General features: G+C 47.2%; 1 protein-coding gene across 7 annotated transcripts in view; it reads left to right on the forward strand.

The window, feature by feature from the left end:
• LOC138570837 (serine/arginine repetitive matrix protein 2-like) overlaps positions 1–16,296 on the forward strand; it is a 638,877-nt gene that overhangs the window by 579,487 nt on the left and 43,094 nt on the right. Inside the window, exon 16 of one of the 7 annotated variants that reach the window (XR_011303883.1) lies at positions 15,342–15,467. The exons of 5 other annotated variants lie outside the window; for them this stretch is intronic. The gene's annotated coding sequence lies outside the window, so the exon portion shown is untranslated. Of the gene's footprint in view, positions 1–15,341; positions 15,713–16,296 lie in introns of those variants that run through there. One more of the 7 variants, XM_069649151.1, reaches the window with a different exon arrangement.

Here is a 16,296-nt window from a genome sequence, read left to right on the forward strand (position 1 = left end):
AGTAGATCTGGGGTGAATCAAGTCCTCTGGATCAAACATTCCCTCCGTAGGGTGCAGTTCCTGAATGTTTGCCTTGGGGACGGGGACTGCCGCATTCCCTGAGGTCGAGGGTTTTGTACCCCATCTCTCGGTATCCTCATCTGAGGAGGTATGTAATGAATCCTCATGCACAATCGGGTTTGTATCCTCTTAAATGCCCTGCTGGTCTTCCTCCGGGCTCGAGGGTCTAAAACCCCTTTTTTCCTCCTCGCCTCTGTTTACACAACGTTCGTGTTTCAAGTAGCGAATCCCACGGCAGAGCGGCTGTCTCTGGTGAGCAAAACAAAACACAAATGTACTAAGTTGTATCCACGTATATTCAGGCAAACATGCAAATATATAGCAATGGCAAGTATCGAATATGTAAAACAATGCTGAATAAGAAATGGCTTATCTTTCTTATTCAGGACTGTTTGAGACATTTGGTCACTTATTGGAGGAACTGTGTCAAGTGACATTGGAACCCAATGTACTACTGGGCATCATGGGACTTGTAGTTTTTCCCTACTTAGTATTGAGGACTTATGTATTTTATTTTTCCTTGTTATGTATTTTCCTAGCACTTCTTTTGTTACATCTAAGTGCGGAAATACCTTTCTGCTGAGCTTCTGTTTAATAATTAATTAAAAGAAAGAGAAGCATAATGTGAGCCTCCGGTCTTGACTTAGAATACACTTCAAAGGGCACTTTCACTTTGTGTCTGTTTGTACTTACATTTGTCGCAACATTAGAAAGGGAAAAGGCAAGGTTATCGTATTATTGGTTACTGCGCACTCATGCGGTTTTCAATAGGTCATACGGTAATGCATTTACTCTGCAAAAACATATAGAAAAGTCACTTACAGGGAGGAAAGTAAGTGGTTAGTGCAACATGAGCTTATTTCAAGGTTCTAGAGACGGTTTCTTCGCCTGGCAAGTCTTTTAAGTCGAAAAACACAACCGTAGCTAGAGGCAGTTCAGAGAGGGCTTTAAGTCTTGAAAAACAGCAAAGTATGAAGGGTGTAAAGACTGGTAGGGGGTGTCTGTACTTCCGCTCTCTATATGGTAGAGGGGAGGCACAGAGGACCCCCAGCCAAGATTCTGTATTATTGGTACGTGGTCGAGCAATCAAGGCCTAGCTTTTCAGGAGGTGATGCAGGCTGGTTCTTAAGTACTGTGTAGTCCCCGAACCCCCACAAAGGAATGTCCACACACTGTATTACTGAAAACAGTCTTTATATAATTAATATTCAAAGGTATGTACATGATCACAATAACGCACTTTGTACTCGGAAGTCAATAATGATAAATATATACAATTTTAAAGTGGTACCACCAGTGTTATCGAATTTCATTAAAGTGCATCAACTGTACGGTTGAAATGTGACACAGATCAATAACGAGTAAACCAGCAATAGAGATAGGAAGGAACGCAAGATGGTTGAAACAATAGGCAGGATGCTGGCCCCGTTACCTAGACACAGTCCTGTGTGGAGATCCTCCCCCCCGCATACCTGGGCAACCTGTAAATAAAGATATATAGCACAAGCCCAGTCCATATGTTCAATAGTCTCACTTCCTACTAAGGTTTTTACCCCCCCAATGTACCTGGTGGAGTAGAGTTCTCCGACGATGAGTCGACCGATCCTTCTTGAGTGCCTCCCTTTAAAGCAGGAGCCACGGATCGTCGAGAGGCGTCGGGGGAACTTGGCGTTCGGTGTCGGGGAATCGACGGCCCTTCTTGAGTGCCCTCCCTTTAAGGCGGGAGTCACGGGTCGTTGAACGTCCGACGGTGAACAGGTTGAACTACGGCAGTGAAGTGGCAGCTTCGTTCCTAGCGGTGCTCGTCGACGACAGAGCGTTGGCGTCCTGCAAGGAAGAGGCCTGCGGGACACCTCGGTGACGATAGTTCTGGACCGCAAAGAGATGATGAAGAATTGTGGCCCAGCAAGGGTGTCGAGTCATCAGCGTCTCAGTGGTCTTTGGGTGGCGGGAAACCCACTGGAGGATGCTCGTCGACGGTCGGGCCTTCTCCAGCGGGAGACAAGCGGGTGACGATGCAGACGAGAGCGTCCACTGATCAAATGAAGTTCTTAGGCAAACGGGAGCACGGCGGCTCCGGTCGGCGACGGCGGTCGTCGACAGTGGTGGACAACAGTCCGGGCGCTTCTCCTTGGAGTTCCGCAGCAGTCCCTGTATCGGGTCGGCAGCCTGTCGAAGGTCTGTCTACCAGGGAGCGTTGGCAAAGATTAGCTGTGCACGATGGTCCCTCGTAGCTCGGGAAGAGGGCGCCTTACCAGGTCCTCTCTGGGTCAGTCCTTAGAGGCACAGCAGCTTTCAGATTGCGAAGGAGAGCAACAGCAATTCTTCTCGTCCAGCAGGGCTTCAAGGTCAAGCGTCAGTTACTCCAGTTACTCATCATAGTGGACTTCAGCTTCTGAACACGATTCCTAGCAGTGAGAGGTCCCCAGATATACTGTTGATCTCCCATTAATTCCGCTGGGTCACACTCAAGCATCCAATCACGGGCATTCATGCAGGCAGGCAACCAATCAGGCACACGAGGTATTCCGGCCATTCACTTCTCTCCAGACACTCACAACAAGTTATGCGTATTGGGACAAGTACCAAGCCATTCAACACTCCAAGCTGCATTCATACCGGTTTCAGGCAGGGTTCTCTCAGTCATTGTGTCAACCACCAGATACTAGACACCCACAACACAGAATGCATATTCGTCACACACTCTATTCACCCAGGTCCCACCCACAGGAGGTACCCACAACATCACCGGGAAGGCTCCAGATAGTCTGGCCGGGCCTTCACAACACCACCATATATGGCATTTCCACCCAACCCAACAGCCAGTCAAGGGGAAGGGACAGAGTCGGGGCTTCCCAGGACTTTGGGAAAACAAGGTAATGGGTAATAGAAAGCAAGAGGCCACAGGGACCATCTTGTTTTCCATCAGGAATCAACTGATCCCAATGGCAGGTCCGGGGTATCCCAAAATGGAGGATACTGCGCGCACCTGTCAAATTCAGCATGGAGCTGCCACCCCCATACCCTGCTCTGCGGGCCACCTACAGGTGCCCAAAAACATACACTAGGGGCACAGGGTTGTACACCCACCCATGGGTGCCATAAGGGTATCCCACGGGTCCGTTCACCAAACCAAAAGAGAGCGGCACCGCCAGGAGTCCCACAGGAACTCCTGCGCGGAAAACATGACAGAACACACGATAAAGAGCAGTAAAGGACAAGGATACGGAGGCCCCGTCCCTCCGATGCATTTCCAGCATCACATTCCTGCAGATTTCTTCCAGTGTCTAAAGTTATTGAAGCAGCAAGTTAGCAATTAACAAAGGAGACCTTAAAACATACTCAAAGGGAACACAAGCAGCGGCTTGGGTCAGACATAAGAGGGGGTTGCCTTGGACACCTCTACATGCACTCCAACGTTCTGGGCCGAGTTCGTGGAATCAGGTAAGCAATACCTTTTTCCCCACAGTACCTTTTGGTTTGAAGACTTATCCGCAATGTGGTAGCTCTGGACCCAACATCCGGGTTCCTTGGTCTGATGACAAAAGGCAGGACAATGGACGGTGTCTCTCAGCAGCAGTCTCGGGGGAGGACCTGTAGAACAAATTATAGTAACTAATTGGTTCACTGTGTGGTTTTGGTGCCTTTTCAGTAGCACCAAAAAATCGCCCAGTCAATCTTCCTTGCTTCTTGCAGTCCCGGTGAGCGGTTCTGGGCGTGTTGGATCGGATCTATGGGGTGTCCTTACGGGTTCAGCAAAGATATGGATCGATTTGGCCTTTTCATGACGATAAACTCGAAATGGGCAGCATGTCTCCTGGTATTGGGGTTCCCCAATTCTGGAAGCTCCTAGGACCTCAGGAGATGGGCCGTTTCAAAGTTTGTCTTGGGACTGGATGTTCCCACCAGACAAAGGTAAGGAGTATGCCTCTTCAGGAGCTCCTCTGTCGCATAGAAAACAGGTTCAGGACAGCAGTGGTTGCTTCAGTCTTGCAAAGGGTCTGCAGGTGTCTCTGGCTGTCCTCTTCTGTTACTTCTGTTTCCTGTGGTCGACTTGCTTTACACTCCATAAGACTAACCTATTATACAGTTTGAGCACACACTCCTCTGCAATTCCTCTCAGCATTTTACAGAAATGGGCATTTGGCTGTCCAATCGGGACAGCCAGACCCTCTGTGGGAGCTAGACCTATTCAGGCACTCTGGCAGACAAAGGACAGGGGAGTGGAAGACTCCTCCCCCATGTCCTGCCCGCCCAGACACTCTGGAGCCTAGGCAAGGATACCTACTGGTTCCCACCAAAGTCAAAACCCACACACACACACATAGACCTCCCCCTCCCAGAATGGTGGGGGGGGGTCTATCAAAGAAGAACCACGCTAGTAATGGTGAAAAAAGAAGGGAGGCCCCAAGTCAAGACTTGGGTGCCCCTATTGTGCACTACCGGGGCTATGAACATAGCTTGCAGTCTAAAAAAAGACACAATAGTTGGTAGAACACGTCCACTGCAACCAGCCATAACTAGGTGATTGTGACTAAAAAGTCACAGGAGCAGCGAGAAGGGGGATTGCAAGTATCCCTTTGCCACTCCACTGAAGGTGCTGTGTGCTAACAACGGACTATAGAGTTTTGGGAGAGATACGAAGTATAAGAACTGCAGTTACTTGAGGATATAGAAAATAATCTTAAAGGAGGACCCCAGCAACACTGCCCATAAAGAGCGGTGTGCTGCAGTAGTAAAACAGATGCCTTTTAAGAGCTATGGAGCAGACAGACTCCATAGTAGAGGTAGAATACAAAGACTAGAGTTCCAAAAGACAGAGCCCACAAGACTGAATGAGTGGAAAAAGGTTCCACTCATTCAGGATTGAAAGAAAAAGGTCCAGACGTCAAGCAAAAGTGCTGGGGATCTCACTAGGAGCGGGTGATGAAGCATGGAAATGATACATCTCCCTAACACCCACAGAGCAAATTATTGTCTGGTGGCAGCTACATGCTACATTACCCAGGCCCAGCCATATGTATCAATGTACTTCTCTACAAAGACAACCTGGCGACTGGTGGCCTCTTCCTTTCCCCCTTATTTCTCAAAGTTCTGAAAAGCCCTGGCTCTGTCCCCTTTCCTGAATGACTGTTGTGTGGAAGGACCATATATGGCTCTGGAAATGCCTCCGTCCAGACTGGCTGGAGCCTTCACAGGGACTGCTTGCTGTGGGTACACCCGTGAGGTGGAGCCTGCATGAATGGAGTGAGTAGTCAATATGCATTCATAATAATAATTTAGCATTTATATAGCGCTACAAACACGCGGGTATCTGAGCACTGCTTATTATTACCCACAGTGTGGTGCTCATTTATCGACCTCGGAATGATGAAAGGCTGAGTTTGACCCTGCCGGGATTCGAACCTGTGTCAGCAGGCTCTGCACAGATGTCAAAGCAAGCACTCTACTCGCTGTGCTATCGGACTGGACAGCGCATTCTGTATTGTGTGTCTGGTTTTGGTTGTGTGACACAATGCCTGAGTCCGCCTTGACAAACTGGAATGAATGCAGTGTACTGCTCTGAAAAGCTGGGGAGTAGCCCCCAATCCACATCCTGTCATATGGGTGTCTGGTTTCTGGTGAATGGCCTGAATGCCTGCAAGTCTGATTGGGTGCTACCTGCATGAATGCGCTTGTGTGTGATTGGTTGGCTGGGCCTGGCTCGGCCTGAGTGAATGGGTGAGTGTTTTGTGTAACAGGGACCTCACGCTGACCTGCTAGTCAGAAGCTGAAACAAGAAATCTGAAGCTGAATCTTAAGCTTCCATCCTGGAGTCCAGCTGGAGGAAGACATCTGTGGCTGCAAATCTTCCAAGTAATCCAAAAGCTGCTGTGCTGGCTCGAGGACTGAATCAGAGGACCTGGATAGGCAACCTGTTCCCATAGCTACAAGGGGACATCGTGCAACTGCTACTCTTCACCCGAAGTGTCCTGGAACCCAGTCCTGTGTGCCTGCTGTCCAGCGAAGGGATCTTTGTGGGTCCACAAGAAGAGTACCTGGACATCTTGAAGCCAAGAAGTCCATCTTTGTCACCTATGGTCCTGAGGATTGTTTGTGACTGCTAGAAGCTAAGTTGCTGAGTATCGCCCAGAAGAGGGGTTACCCTGGCATAGTGCTGCCCAACACCCAAAGCTGTCAAAGTTCCAACCATCCAAAGAAATCTTCAAGGGCATTCCTGCCAGCACATGTATCCACTTTTCGATGCCGGAGAAGATCCATGGTCATGGTCTGCAGAGGCATGTCTGTTGATGGGTTTCCACCACCAAAATCCAAAGATGACATCCCAAGGGTCTAGACTTGGTGAGGGTCCGCAGTCCAGTGGTCGTGTCCTGGTGGCCAGAAGCCATCCTGAGGACCGTGCTGCGGCCGCCGAACCAAAGAACCTAAAGGCGGTGAACTCCCAAATCCTGACACCTACTTCTACCACTGCACCCGTTGCCACTGAAAGTCATCGATGACCGCCAAAGGACTTGTCTTCTTCATCCAGGCCTTGTTGAGGTCCACACCAAGTTTCATCTTTGTGGGACACCTGCATTGCTGCCTTTCCGACACTGCTTGGTTACCTTCCAATCGACACTGACATCCCAGCAACTTCTGCTTCCAAGAGGGGTCTTGTTGAGTAAAGCCAAGAAACTCCACCACTTAGCCTGCCAAGGCACCAACAATACTGTGACGAGGAAGAGCATCTTCCATCCTCAGGATTTATCCAGGGGTCCCAGATTCTTCTTGGATCTTGTTCTCCTGTGGCTTCCCAGGTACTTTTGGGTAGTGAGATATGTAGAAAGAGAAGCATATTTGCACTGGGCTGTAGTATACCATTAAAAGTACACCTTAACTTTCCTTACAGGTTGCCCAGATGGGAGATATTCACGCAGTATTGCACTTTGTATCCCAAAGAGAGCATTCTGCCTATGTTCTAATTATTACCTTCCCAACTACAGTAATGTTTTATGAAGTTAACCCTTGCCTTATAAGTTAATTGCTTTTTAATAACTGCCAGCAGTTGGTGCATTACAATTGAAATTAAAGGTAACAGTGGTACCACAAAGAACTGTGTGTGTGTATATATATTTCTGAGGCTTGTGGAATCTGCGTAGATCACATGCTGTGCATAGGCCGACATCTAGTGGAAGCTGCGGAGTATTAGTTTGTTTTTTTCGAAACTCGAAAATGGGCGTCGACACAGGGCGTGCCAGTAATACTATCCCTAGTGTGACGTCCACTGTACCCATGATCCCTCACGCGTCTAGGACCCTCAGATTGTTTTTTTCCGCCATACTGGTCGGAAGCATTTTGCGGAGTTCCTTGGCCTTAGCTATATGTTTGCTAAATATTGTTAAATTTAACCCTTTCTCCACCCCAACGTCGAGATACCGAACTTCCAACACTCGACGCCGGCTCGGAGAAGAAATCGACCGTCGCCAGCTGCACGACGGATTTGGGCCTCGTAAAGGCCTATGACGTCGGCCCGGGCCTTGGAAGGCCGCTGGCCTCGGCCCTACAAGTAGGGAGAGTGGGGGGTGGTCATACTCTACACTCTTATGATATATAGATACTCTTCTATATTCCTACACTTACCAGCCCGCTGCCACAAGGTGCGTATGGAGGGTACCCCTTTCCAATTCTGCCCCAAGTGCAACCGCAAGTACCCTTGGGTCGACAGGCACGCCACGTGCAACCTCTGCTTACCGAGGGACCACCCCGAGGCAAATTGCAGAGCGTGTAGTAGGTTTAAACCTAAAACACTTAAGGACCGTTCAATCAAGCGTTGGGCCCACCACGCCAGGCGTCAAGAGGCCATGGCAGCGGAGGGCGCCTTCAGTGATGGCTGCAATGCCGTGCTTTCGGACGGCATTATGGCTTCGAAAGACAGCCGAGCGCAAGTCCCCGACCTCGGAAGGTCGTCCGGCAGGGCGGCTATGGGGAAGACCCCCAGCGACACAAGCGCTTCCCACAACACTTCCACAAAGCACACAAAGTCCAACCGGGACTCGACACGCACATCGAGCTCTCGGAAAGAGGCACATAGAGAACGGTCCGAATCGGCGTTCGCGTTCTAGATCCCTGCATGACTCCAGGCAACCATCCACTATTGCCAAGAGTACCTCGCTCCCTAAGGTAACAGGTCGGAAGACGAAGCAGACTTCCATCCCCAAGCCGCACTCCAGGAGTCGGCGCCCGCAGACCGGGTTTCACCGGTTCCCGAACCCCTACCTCCACGCTCAAAGGATGGGGACAATACCCCCGAACCTCGACGCCAGGCGTCGAAAGGCTCTGAGGGGCCTAAAAACAGGGAAAACACTGTTCCAGTCACAGGGAGGGAAGGAAACAACAAAGGAAGCAGCCTCAACCTACTTCCACGCCCTTAAAACACTCCACTCCTCATAAACAGACAGACAAATCCAAGTCTTCTGATATCACTAAGACCCCTGCTCAGACCACCAAGTCTAGTCAGGATAAGTTTGAGAAACTTCCAGAAAGAGTCATTCCCAGTTCTAGAGAATGGTCTAGTGATGACATAGATAGGGTCATGTCAAGGATGTAATCATTAGCTGTTTTTTACACAAAAAACCCAGAGCATTTTCTCTTACACTCCCGACGGGTCAGCACCCTCAGGCTCTAAGGAACCTATACCTCCAAGTAATAAGTCCCGGTTTGAAACACCAACACGGTCTTCGGACCCCTTCTATGTTCAGTCCTACTCTCAGTATCAAGGTGTGATGATCCAGATTTGGGCATGGTGGAAGAACAAACTGGTACGGGCTACTATGGGGATGATGAGGACCAAGAAGAGGAGGAGGAAGACCCGGAAACCTACAGAGTAGACTCTGCGGTAGAGAGAGAACCCCCGGTTAGCGACTCCCCTGTCGACAACCAGCCGCTCCTGAATGAAGTGCTGTCTCGAGCAGCTGAACATTTCCACATTGACACCCAAGGTGCTCAAGAGGAGAGGGACTTCGCCGAAGAGTTAGTGGGAGAAAGGAGGCCTGTTGCTCAGGCCATCCCTATCCTGAAGTCTATTCAGAGAAGAATAGACCCTTCACTCATTAATCCTAATCTCACCAGAGCAGTGAACCCTAGGATTGAGAAACCTTTCAAGGCAGCCAAATCATACCCACTGTATATAAGGGGGCATCTGAAGCCAGACTCCCTGGTTGTTACTAACACCTGTAAGAGGGCTGGAACACCCTTGTCATCGTCCGAAGCTCCTCCCGACCAGGAGAGCAAGAAACTGTATGGTTTGGGCAGGAAAGTGGCCTCCACTTCCGCCTACCAGGCAAGAATTGCCAATTCCACCACCCTGTTGGCCAGCTACAACTGCCATTAGTGGGAAGAAGTTGCGGCACTCATAGACTCCGCACCAGAACCCTTAAATTGCCAATTGGCACGAGTTTCGGCGGAGGGAAGAGCCGTGTCCGGTTGCATTTTAAAGGCAACCTTTGATGCCGCAGATAATGCCGGCAGATTAATAGCAGAAGGTACTGTTATCAAGAGACATGTTTGGTTACGCCAGTCTGGATTCAAGGCTGAAACACAAGCATCATTGTTGGATATACCGGTGGAGCCGGATTTGTTTGGTAAGGCGGTGGAGGATGCGCTGAAAAATGCCAAGGACGAGTATGAAACGCTCAAATCCCTAGGCCAGCTAACCAATAAACCCCGAATCAGAGAGGGAATGGCAATTTTCGTCGCCCAAGCGGCCAAAATTCACAGAGAGGATCAAATTATTCCCAGGGGCAGGGTACACAGTGGAACAGTCTACCCAGAGTTACGGCAGGGGTAATAAGAGGACGTGGAAAGGGTAGAGGCAGCCCCAGTAGAGGAGGCGGCACGCCTCCACCAAAACAGTGACGCTCCGCTCAGGGTCCCTTCTCACGCAACCCCAGTAGGGGGACGCATTTCCAACTTCACCCAAGCCTGGGAATGGATCACATTAGACAGATGGGTGCTGTCCACAGTATCCGCAGGGTGCTGCATACAACTGCTAGAGCGTCCCTGAAACCATCCTCCACGACAAAGAATACATTCTTTGGAACACCAGAAGATCCTCCTCGAGGAGATCGTCAATCTGCTAGCAAAGGACGCGATAGAACACGTCCCGGGACACCAGGTAAACAAGGGTATTTATTCAACTTACTTACTTGTGCCAAAAAAAGATCTGACAATGCGCCCAGTATTGGACTTACGGCCTGCCAACAAGTATGTCAAGCCCCAAAAGTTTCGCATGACAACTCTCCAAGAGGTAATCCCCCTCCTAAAAAAGGGGGATTACATGGCAACATTGGACATGAAAGATGCCTATTTTCATATTTCCATGTTCCCACCGCACAGAAAATACTTGCGCTTCAAGGTGGACAGTCGGCATTACCAGTTCAAGGTACTGCCCTTCGGGATAGCTTCGGCCCCAAGGGTATTCACCAAGGTACTGGCGGTGGCGGCAGCACACCTACGCAGGGGGGGCAATCCCGGTGTACCCTTACCTGGACGACTGGCTCATCACGGGGGAGACCCCAGTAATTTGCAGAACAAACATTCAAAGGACAATCGACCTCCTCTTCGAATTGGGCTTCTCAATAAACGAGAAAGTCATGTCTGGTGCCAAGCACATCCAAACAGTTCCTAGGAGCTATCCTAGACACTCAAGAGGGGTTGACCTTTCCTTCCGAGGAAAGAATTCGGAATATACTGCTGCAAATTCCGCAATATCATTCCGGTCGCCAGATAACGGTACGCAAAGCAATGCGTTTGCTGGGCATGATTGCGTCATGTATTTACCTGGTCCCCCACGCCTGGCGAAACAGTGGTCTTAGGCAAGTGGTCAGTGGGACGATCTAGTGGTTGTTTCTCCAACACTGGTACAAAGCCTTCACTGGTGGACAAGAGAGAATCTGTCCAAGGGGAAACCCTTTTACGATCCTGAGATACAGGCGGTAGTCACAACCGATGCATTCCTGACGGGGTGGGGAGCTCACCATCTCCACCACACAGCTCAGGGTCTCTGGTCTCACTCAGTGGCCAAGAATCACATCAACCTGCTAGAGCTTCTGGCAGTATTCAGAGCGCTTCAAGCGTTCGAACACTACCTGCTAAATCTGTCAGTGCAAATCCGGACGGACAGCACTACAGCCATGTTCTATCTGAACAAGCAAGGAGGGACTTGTTCGCCAAATCTGTCCAAGCTTGCCCAGAAAATCTGGATATGGGCACTCAGACAGAACATCTTCCTGTCATCGCAACATGTTCCAGGGGATCTCAATTCCCTAGCGGATGCTCTAAGCAGAGACCCCGTCCCAGAGGAACACGAATGGTGTCTACACAGAGAAGTCGTAGAAGATATCTTCTCTCAGTGGGGTTTGCCCACTATAGACCTGTTCCCCACAAGCGAAAACAGACAATGCCCAGGATTTACATCCAGGTTCCCCCAGCCAAACTCCCAGGGGAACGCCCTGTGGATGAACTGGTCAGGGATGTTTGCGTACGCTTTTCCACCAACTCCTCTAGTCAGGAGGGTGGTCAACAAGATGAACAGAGAATCGATGACGCTCGTCCTAGTTGCTCCCATTTGGGCAAGACAACCATGGTTCCCACACTTACGCAGATTGGCAGTGTGTGAACCCATCAAACTTCCGGGCTGGTACAGCCTACTGTCCCAGCACCAAGGTCAAACAGTGCATCCTCAACCCAACTCAATGAACCTAGCAGCATGGCTCCTGAGGACATAGAGTTCGGACATCTCAATTTACCACAGAGGTGCATGGACATCCTAAAAGAATCTAGGAAACCTAACACGAGGCACTGCTACTTTGACAAATGGAAGAGATTCATGATCTGGTGCCAGAATAAACAAATCAACCCAGTTGATTGCACTCCTTCCACTATTGTTACATACATGCTGCACCTGTTGGATGCAGGACTGGTTTTTAACCCACTGAAAGTACACCTGGCAGCCCTGTCAGCATACACCACTTCCCATAACAAGGTGTTGTGGTGGAAAGTACCAGTAGTTAAAGCCTTCATGGAAGGAGTAAAGAGACTTCACCCCCCTATTTCAAACCCACCACCAGGATAGGACCTTAACGTGGTGCTATCTAAGCTCATGGGCCCCCCATTCGAGCCCATGCATAAAAGCAGTCTCAAACACCTGACTTATAAAACGGCCTTCTTAGTAGCTATTACATCTATAAGAAGAGTCAGTGAAATTTAGGCTCTGTCAGTGCAAGATCCCTTCTTTACTGTCCATAAAGAGAAACTGGTTTTACGCACACACCCTAGGTTCTCACCTAAGTTTATTTCAAAATTCCACGTGAACCAGTCCATCGAGCTTCCGGCTTTCTTCCAAGACCCACAAAGCTCGGCTGAGGTGAAACTACACACACTAGATGTGCGTAGGGCGGTCCTCTACTATGTAAACAAGATCAGACCGCTAAGAAAAACAGATCAGCTGTTTGTCTCCGTAGCTACAGGCAGAGAGGGGGGGGGGTCGCGTCTCTAAAGGTGCCATCTCTAAGTGGATTATTAACTGTATCCAACTGTGTTACTCACTTTCTGAAAAAACTCTGCCTTTCACGACAAGAGCCCGTCTACAAGAGGCATTGGGGCCACTACGGCTTTTATTGCAAATGTACCCCTTGACACCATTTGCAAAGCAGCTGCTTGGAGCTCTATTCACACTTTTACTCAGCACTACTGCATTGACACCCATTCCAAGACAGATACACAAGTGGGACAAGCGGTTCTAAGACATTTATTTGTTCATGACCCTTCCCACATCCCACCTCCTTCAGGTACTGCTCGCTAATCTGTGCACAGCATGTGATCTAAGCAGATTCCACAAGCCTCAGAAGGGATACATTACTCACAGTAATCATATTTCTGATGCTTGTATCGGCTTAGATTCACATGCGAACCACCCTTCCTCCCCTCTGAGAGAAGGCGCATGGATGCTTGTAGTCTTACCTTTCTATCTGCTTGGATTATCTGTACTCACGCTACTCCTCATGCTACCTCATGTCAGAAAAAATACAATCTGAGGGTCCTAGACGCGTGAGGGATCATGGGTACAGTGGACGTCGCACTAGGGATAGTATTACTGGCATGCACTGTTGACGCCCATTTTCGAGTTTCGAAAAACAAACTAATACTCCACAGCTTCCACTAGATGTCGGCCTATGCACAGCATGTGAATCTAAGCAGATACAAGCATCAGAAATACGATTACGGTGAGTAATGTATCCCATATATATATGTGTGTGTATGTATGTATGTATATATATATATATATATATATATATATATATATATATATATATATATATATATATATAGAAAGATGATTTATTCGTAAAAAAAACTTTGTTAAAGGGACGTTATGGTTCCAAGTAAAACTGAAAAAACCCTGAAAATGTCCAGTTATGGTAAGATAAGCAACCATAACTCACGCCACTACCGTGCACTGCTAAGACTAACACCCAGGACATCAAAGATGACCTCACAAATGTCATTGATGACATCACATGTCTGGCTCCCCCTTTTTTCCTTTACTGACCTATCGAGGCCACATGGTTTTGTTCAGTAACGGTCAGGAACTAAAAATTGAAAAGGTACTATATTTGTAGACTTACCTTTCAAGTATGTTCTTACAGTAATTCCCTTAGGGTCATGTCACATCGTATGAAACGTATACATAGGGGAAGAGAGGCTTAAAAGACACCAATCCTTTCTGTGCATGAAGATAATGAGTAGGGTTATAAGCACTTTCTGATAGTTTTTTTTTTATTACTATACTTTCCCTTTATATGCTCATATTTGTATACATTGTACTCGCACTACTTTCCTTAGGGTCCAGTCACATGTGATACACATACATATGGTAAGTAGCAGCTTTGAAACGGACCAATCATTTCTCTGCATAAAGATAATCAGTTAGGTTATGAAGATTGGTGGGTAATACTGCTGTTTTTTTGTTTACTTCACTTTCCCTGTATATGCTCTATTGGTATGTGTTGTCTGTCTTGTGTGCGGTAATGCAATAATGGAGGAAGTGGGTTTCATTAGGTACTTATTACATGTTTCACAGTATACAAGACTCTAATAAGAAAGCATTTATAATTTTAGTATTTAACATGGCAAGACTATTAATATTCATCTTCATTTCTGCACACTATGCCTATGTTACTGCATGTGTACCCTAGTATATTGGAAAAAACTTCATAATACAATGCTATTTGGATGAATACATTACTTAATGCACTACGTACCTCAGATTTATTCCAATGATCATTGACACTTTTTTATTAACATTACAATAAGAATCCCTTGTACAGACTTCATGAAAGGTAAATGCACATGTGATGTCATCAGTGATGTCATCAAGACATTTATGATGTCATCTTTGATGTCCTGAGTGTTAGTCTTAGCAGTGCACTGTGGTGGTGCGAGTTATGGTTGCTTAGCTTACCATAACTGGGGAATTTCAGGGGGTTTTCGGTTTTACTTGGAACCATAACGTCCCTTTTTAAAGTTTTTTTACTGAATTTCATAGGTTTTTAGTAGCGCAACTTAACCATAATGTCCCTTTAACAACGTTTTTTTACTGAATATCAATTTTCATAGTGTGAATTTGATGTTTACTAGGATTCCCTTACCTTATATACATGTAACAGAACATACTGAACTCCCCGCTAATGATTTTGATGTCTGCAGACTGGGCATATGTCTGCGAACGGTCGCAGACGACATCAACACTGCCAAACACTCAGGGGGTATCTTAAATTGTTCTATCATACCATATAAACACTGTACAAGTTCAAAAAGCAGCACATAAAGACAATATATATAATAATAAATAAGCAGTGGAACTTTTATATCTAACACATCAACCATCCATTTAAATACCATATGTAGTAAAATGGAATATACCAAAACAAAAAAAGATATGCCTCCAACATAATTACCTCACAGAAACTGCAGAGCTAGAAGCAACAGTAGACCTACGCAACAGTACAAATACAATTTACCAGAAACTAGTAAGTAAACTTCATTTTTCTTATATATTTGTAAACTTTATGTATTAGGTACACTACAATAAATTTTGTTTTTCACACAGAAATGTACAGTACTTTGGAATGGCTTGAACATTTTCCACGTGAGGAAATGTCTGAAGACCGTGATAATGGTAGATACTTCTCTATATAAGCAAATTAATAATCATTACTTTATGTGTACTTTATTTTTAACAGACCATACAAACATTGAAAATAATACACCAAAAGACGCCTTGGAAAAGACTCTGCAACGCATGGAACAGAAAATGAACATGCTCAAGGAAAATTTCAGTGTTTTGAAACATTTTGTGGAGGACCACATAAAAGACAAAATTAAATACCATTGCGCCACATGTACTTGTTCCCCCTCTCCATGTCCCAGTCAACTATCCCCAAACCCTCAACACCAAGAAAATCTTTTTGAGACTTCCATCCCTTCATTCTCTCCCATCCATCCTCTCCAATCCCCTAATTCCCCTGTATTTGTATCGGTTTCTGCTTCCCCCCTCTTTCATAAATTGTGTATATGTATATAATAAAAAAATATTGTGTTTCTTTTAATGAAATTCTTTGTGTCTTAATTTTTTTTCAAAAAGCAGTTAAAATGTCTGCGGACAGCGCACCTGTCCGGAATGTTCGTAATCAGCCAAAATGGGGGTGTCCTAAGGACACTATACCTGTCCGTACCGTTCGCAACCAAGATGGAACTGTTCTTAGAACACACCCGGTGTCCAGGATGTCCGTAACTGAATAAAATGGAGGAATCCTAAGGACACTATACCTGTCCGTATAGTCTGCAGAACATCTACGCACATGCGCACCACACCCGTAAATCCTGCGAACATCGCACCTGTCCGTAACTGTCCGTCTCACTTGTCGCACTTTTAATTTATTTGAGGACCCAAACACAGTCCGTAGAACACCCATACGCATATGCACGACCGTTCCCGTGCATTTGGTGCCCTGCGGACACCCGTTCCCTTTGCAGACATGTTCCCGACATCATGTGACCGCACCCACGCTGAGCATGTGTCCTAATTCGCAGACACTGTCCGGTTCCCCAACATTTTAAAAGAACATTTTGAGACAACCCAAATTATTTTACATTAAAAATTCACCATTGCACATGTCCCAGACAATGACCCTGGCT

The sequence above is a fragment of the Ambystoma mexicanum genome, chromosome 1p (genome assembly GCF_040938575.1).
Source record: "Ambystoma mexicanum isolate Mex_15411 chromosome 1p, UKY_AmexF1_1, whole genome shotgun sequence".
NCBI classification, from domain to species: domain Eukaryota; kingdom Metazoa; phylum Chordata; class Amphibia; order Caudata; family Ambystomatidae; genus Ambystoma; species Ambystoma mexicanum.